Below are 6,107 nucleotides of genomic sequence, written 5' to 3'. Positions count from 1 at the left end.
GCTGAACAAACTATACAATTTTGACGATGTCACTTTTTCCAGCATATATTTCATTTTAAAATTCTACTCAGTATTACTAAATGATCTTTCTGTTCCTTTAGGAAGTTAACAATGACCCGAGCTAACATCATAATGTTTTCTCCTGCCCCTTGATTGCCAAGTATAAATGATGAAAAAATCGACAAGACAAGAATTCCATTTAGTTGCAAAGGTGCAAGAAAAACATAACTTGTGTTATATGGCAGTAATATTATATAATCTGGGCATTCCAACACAAGCCATTAAAGCCCCACTAGCTGTATCTTTTAGCATTATTTCTATGATTTCACTTTAGAACTAAAATACGTTTGTGAGAATGTAGTGTGTATACACTTATTCTTAACTACCCGCTAGGACTGTATATACAATTTTGAACAAGGTAAAGATTACAACACTGCGAGTAAATGTTTGCCCATACATTAAATTACAGCCCATTGGGGAAAGCGAAAACTGTGCACATGGATAATGTGTAAATCTGCACCGAAATCTTCACATAAACTGCACAGAGTAGTCCAATGTAATCGACAGGGGTGAATGTTTTCAAATGAGACATTGTATACTCTTTTTTATTCATAATATTATCAATTTTTGACCGTTAAAATTTGAAATTACTTGTCAAATCTTTCACAGAGGAATGGTTTCCTACTCCTGTAATAGCCAATATCCCTTCAGAGTTTAGAATTCAGAGAAACAAGGAGAGAAAGGAAGATATTTTGAGGTCAACAAAACTGCTAAAACAGAAAAGACATTTTTCATTGTTATTGCCTGAGCTTTTGTTATGATCAGTAGTATTTTTTCCTTCAAGACACAGGTAAGTACTAAAACTGTAAACTCTAGCATATTAAACTTGTATTAACATTGAAATTCTGTGTCTTGTTCTCAAGCCAGAGAGAAAGATAATGATGATATGGATCAACTACAGATGAAACACATATTTCTGCCAGTTGTTTTTTCATGTACAGGGGATCAAAAGTTAACTAGCAAGCAAAAGAGAATTTATATATACAAAAGTGACAATATACCAAAGGAGTATAATATAACAGGAATGATTATTCCTTGCCTTCATTTTACCGGTAAAGAGGAACAAAAAGTTAAGAGGCAAGACAACAAGAATTTTGTTTTTGTAACAATAACAGTGTTCAACAAGATATAACTAATTATGATTTACTTTTTGTCTATAATGTCAAGCAATCGATCAAATCTAGCCATTTTTTCTGCATGTGGTTTTCTTTGCAATTCTTCCTGTCTTGCTATATTATCTTTTTGTTCCTCTTGAAAGGAAGTCAACCATGTCATGAGTTGACCTACATTTGAACACTTGCTTCTGCCTCTTGGTTTTGAGGGTGTGGCATTGTCAGTGTGATCCACCACAGGAGCAACACTGTCACCTTCACCAGCTTTAGTGATGACTCAATGGTATAATCTGGGCGTGTACTTGTTTGTTCCCATACAGGCGGTTGAACTCTTCATAAAAGAGACATGTTTTTTTGTTGTTGCCCGTATGAGAATTGTGATCAACGGTGCTCTTGTACTCTCTTTTAAGGCTTTTCCATTTGTTCAGACACTGATCAGCAGTAAAAGTGTAACCTCTATCCTTCATCTTATTGTTAATTTCATTCCATAGCTGTTTATGGACCTAAATTCCGAAATAAAGAAAGATTGCATTATCAATATTTTATTAAGATTATCATATCATTCTATCATTCTTCTATTATTACATGTTTACTATCTTGCCATAAATGAAACTATTTAGAAAGGGATAAAGGGGTTTCCTTTCTATGCAATCCATTCTCAATTTCTTGAGCTCAAATGATTGTTTCAATCTTTCCTTGAAATTCCATACTTTCAGATTAAAAATACATCAAGTCCAAAAATATTAACCACAACAGAGAAAACAATGGCATTATTTCCAGAATTTACCTTGATGAATAAATTGTCCAAGGGTCAGCTACAAGTGTAAACTGTATTATGTGATTTTCAAAGGCTTTAAAATGTTGAAAAATTCAAGTAATTTCATGGAACCTTCTATTTTCTAAGTTGTAATTACAGACTAACAGACAGTACATTAGATAAGTTTGACACATATTTTAATTGTGTTATTGCTTGCCATGCAAAAGTAAAACTACACTTAACAGCAATCATGAATTTATTTAAATTTATATTATGGTTGCATCATTGTTAATACACCCAACTCACTTTATGCTTATGAAATTCCTCATCCTTGTTAAGTCGCAGTTGTACAAGAGTTGTTGATGCCCCCTTTGGCCATTTTGTTGGTGTTTCAGTTCCAGGAACTTGAAGTTGATCACCGCAGATTTGAGTTTCTTCTGCTTGATGAGGGCTTGACTTGTCAGTCATAATTTTGCTGGATACATTTGTTGGCTGTGTAGTTGCACTGGTAGCTGTACATTTGGTTCTTTCTGTCTCTTCTGCTTTCTTTATAATTTCAAGCAGGTATTTTGAATCTAATAAATAATAATGGATATTCAAGATCATTTTTTAAAAATTATGAACAAAGCTAGTTGTTTGAAAATATGTAAAATACCACAGTCCCTCCACAAAACGGTCAAGAAACGCTGTTGTTAAAAGGTGTCAATCACCGGTACCGTTAGCATAATCCGAGTTTCGGGAACGCTTGGGAGTTGATGACGTCACAGCAGTTAGCGTCCCCCTAGTTCGTGAGCTCCCTCGCTCCATTACGCTGGCAATTTTATTGATTTTCGTCATTCCATCCGCAAGTTTGTCGAATCTTTTGTACACTAGGACAATTCTGTGTTTCCGATAGAAGGTGAGTACACCGGTTTTTCATCAATTACCTTATTCATTTTAGTGAAAACTCTTTTTTTTCTCACGGGAGTCATCTCATGCCTCGCCGTTGTGTCGTCTTTCTTTTATTTCGGGTGCGTCTCGATTTTTACCGACCCCGAATCAGACATTTTTACCTGAGCTGTTCTGAGACAATAACATTTATTGCAAGATAGAGAGCTGAAAAATATGTGACTTTGCTTATTTACGGGTTTTGGTTTCAAATCGACAGCAGATCGACCTCTTTTTACTGAGTCAGAATTTTTGATCGCAAACAAAATGGCGTCGTAAATGTGGAGCGTTCTTCCGTTGTATTGGAAAATTAGATCGAAATTGTGCATTGTTTTTTTGTTCTGTCATCGACATGATCATAGTAAAATAGTTGAAAGTGTTGAAAAATCTAAAGCAATGTTAGATATGACACCAGTCGCGTGTATACCAGGAAAATCGCTGGATTTGTGTGATGACCGTACCGGTGAATAAATTCAGATTGACGGCGAGTAGCGGCATTTTATGTGGCGTGACGTTACGTTGGGACCTATCTTACCGAACCTTTTTCCCATCTTTCTAGCCGCTTTTAAGTCGCATTCTTTGTGTCACTTGCAAGGTTGATATTGTAAAAAACTTGCAATTTCATTGGTTTTCTTATATTTTCTCATTTATTTGAGATTTTTTACGCCGAAACTTTATGTTTTGATTTCAACACGATCTCCGACCTTTGACCTTTGAATGTCAGCTCTCACCACCCTACAGCTGATTGTAAACGGTAAAGAGTCACGTCAGGGGATACCCTTCCAAGTGTGAGAACGGCGGATACAGAACGATTTCTCTGGATATTTAATTGAATGCAGCCCTCGTGGAAAAGGAAAAAAAACAATTACAGAGAGCTGTTACCGTCATGTCTGTAATAATTGATAACTTTCTGTGACAGTCTATGAGAGTAGATGGCATTTGAAGGGGTTCAATTTCATTTCATTATGCCCTTTATTGACAATTTCTGTAACATGGCGAGATAGGAAAAATACTTTTTTTGTTTTTTTTTTGATCACACATTTTACTGATCATTTTTATGTATTAATGACTTACAGGTGTTGGTACAATACGCTGATTCATTATGCCATACCGCATGAATAAATGGTTTCGACCAAAGGGGTATCGTGAAAATTTGGCCAAAGAAAAGCAAAAGCAGCGTCAAGGTCATACGGCTTTAAATGTCTGTAGTGAAAGAAGTGACAGCAATCAGGTAAGGTTATACAGAAGTATATATACATGGACAAATTTGTAAAGATATATTACAGATACATAAAAAAAATATATGTAGATATACAATTCTTTGGTAATAATTGAACCCTTCTTTGTGTTTTTTGTCATTATGTCATTCACACAACCCGCATCAAATATATATATTTTTAGTTCGTAATTTTTTACTATATTCACTGATTCCTCTCTACATGTATACTGTAATAAAATTCCAGTGAACTTCTTGATTTCATGAAAATTGACATTAAAGGGAATTGTTTAATTCTTCTGTTCAGCTAAAATAAATTAATAGTGGTTTGATTCTTTGTATCCAGCTTATAGCTAAAGTGACTTTAATTGTATTTTGAATGATATGCAATTTTTTCAATTGTCATTTTATTTTTCAATTTTGTCAGCCAACAGCAACCAAGTCTAAGTGCAGAACTTTTGCAGAACTTTTGCAAACTGTATTTCTCAGAACAAATACCAAGCAGGTTTTTTGAAATCATAATACGTTTCAATTAAGTACTGAAAAATATTTTTTTTTCGTGTATTGCATAAAAAGGTTACTGATGTGGCTATTGCTGATGACGGAGACTTCACATTTGCCCACCTGCAACAGAATATAAGCCAAGTAAAGCTGCCTTCAGGCTGGACTCCCCGTACATCACCAGCTAGGCTTATGATAAGCCAACTTGAGTGTACAGATGAAGACATGAAAGTATCAAGAACTGTGACAATCAGTGATGATTTGCATTGGAAGGTCAAGATACACGGACATGACATTCCAAACACACATCCAGCTTTTAATGATACTTCAACAGTGATTGATTCCTTTGAAATGCTGGAGAAACTGTTGGCTTTAATAAGTGATTGCAACATATGCTGGGGAAATCCTGAACAAACGTTTGTAGAGTTACTGCAAAGCAAGGCTGGAGAAATTGTCAAAGCAATATCATTCGCTGGTGAAAAAGAAGTTTCTGCATATCTTGAGGGTGACTTCAATGCTACATCACTTGACGGAACTTCATATCACCACACAGTCCGGACAAGCAAGTGTTCCCTGATCACAGACAAAAACAGATGTACTGAATGCTGCAAGTACTGGAACAATCTGCGATCACTCGTATCCAGACGAAAAAGTGACAATCTTGGAGATGAAATAAAACACACTCAAGCAGCAGGACCAATCTCAGATACCTCACCAACCAGCAACTACAACAGAGGGCCAAAAACTTACACAATGAGTTGGTTTCCACTAAACTCTCACTGTCTAGGATGGCAAGACGTGCAATTGTGGAAGATGGGATTAAGGTTGACAAAGAATTGGAACGAGACATACAATATCTTATGGAAGACATGCAGAAGAAGTGACAAAAAGATACGGCGAGGACAGCTTCCAGAGATTGTTCTGGGAAGAACAACTAAAATATGCGAGATGTGCTGACAATCCAAGACAAATGCGCTGGCACCCCACAATCTTACGTGGTGCTTGTTCTAAAATTTAAATCCTCTGCTGGCTATGATGCCCTGAGAGAATCTGGATTCATCAAACTTCCCAGCCAGAGAACACTTTGCGATTATTCCAACTACATCAAGCCACAACCAGGTATAACCCATGCAGTTATGAAAGAGATTACTGCTGAAATAATGCTCAAGGTGTTCCAGATGATCGGCGATATGTAGTCCTCCTGCATGATGAGATAAAAATAAAACGTGATCTGGTTTATGATAAGTATACAGGGCAGCTTATTGGTTTTATAAACCTGGGTGATATCAATGAAGAACTTGTACAGCTTGAAAGGCGATGCAACGAAACTGATGACACAACGTCAGACATTGCCAGTCATATACTTGTTCTTATGGTGAGAGGGTTAGCTTTTAAACTGGAGAGCAGTTTATGCTACTTTCCTACTGATGGATGCAGATCAGACCACCTTTTCCCCATCATTTGGAGTGCAATTGCCTATCTTGAGATGTCATGCGGTTTGAAGGTCCTAGCATCAACTAGCGATGGTGCATCA

At 36.3% G+C, this 6,107-nt stretch overlaps 1 long non-coding RNA gene across 1 annotated transcript; it reads left to right on the top strand.

Annotated features, from left to right (window-relative positions):
- The first annotated feature begins 2,672 nt into the window (after nucleotides 1-2,672).
- LOC139127679 (uncharacterized) lies at nucleotides 2,673-4,982 on the top strand. Its single transcript, XR_011551080.1, has 3 exons — nucleotides 2,673-2,827; nucleotides 3,933-4,087; nucleotides 4,649-4,982. It is a non-coding gene; the product is annotated as an uncharacterized lncRNA (long non-coding RNA).
- Nucleotides 4,983-6,107: the final 1,125 nt, after the last annotated feature.

Source organism: Ptychodera flava, unplaced genomic scaffold (assembly GCF_041260155.1).
Source record: "Ptychodera flava strain L36383 unplaced genomic scaffold, AS_Pfla_20210202 Scaffold_34__1_contigs__length_2629520_pilon, whole genome shotgun sequence".
Taxonomy (NCBI): domain Eukaryota; kingdom Metazoa; phylum Hemichordata; class Enteropneusta; family Ptychoderidae; genus Ptychodera; species Ptychodera flava.
The sequence above is the reverse complement of the archived record's forward strand: the minus strand, read 5'-3'. Positions and strand labels throughout refer to the sequence as shown.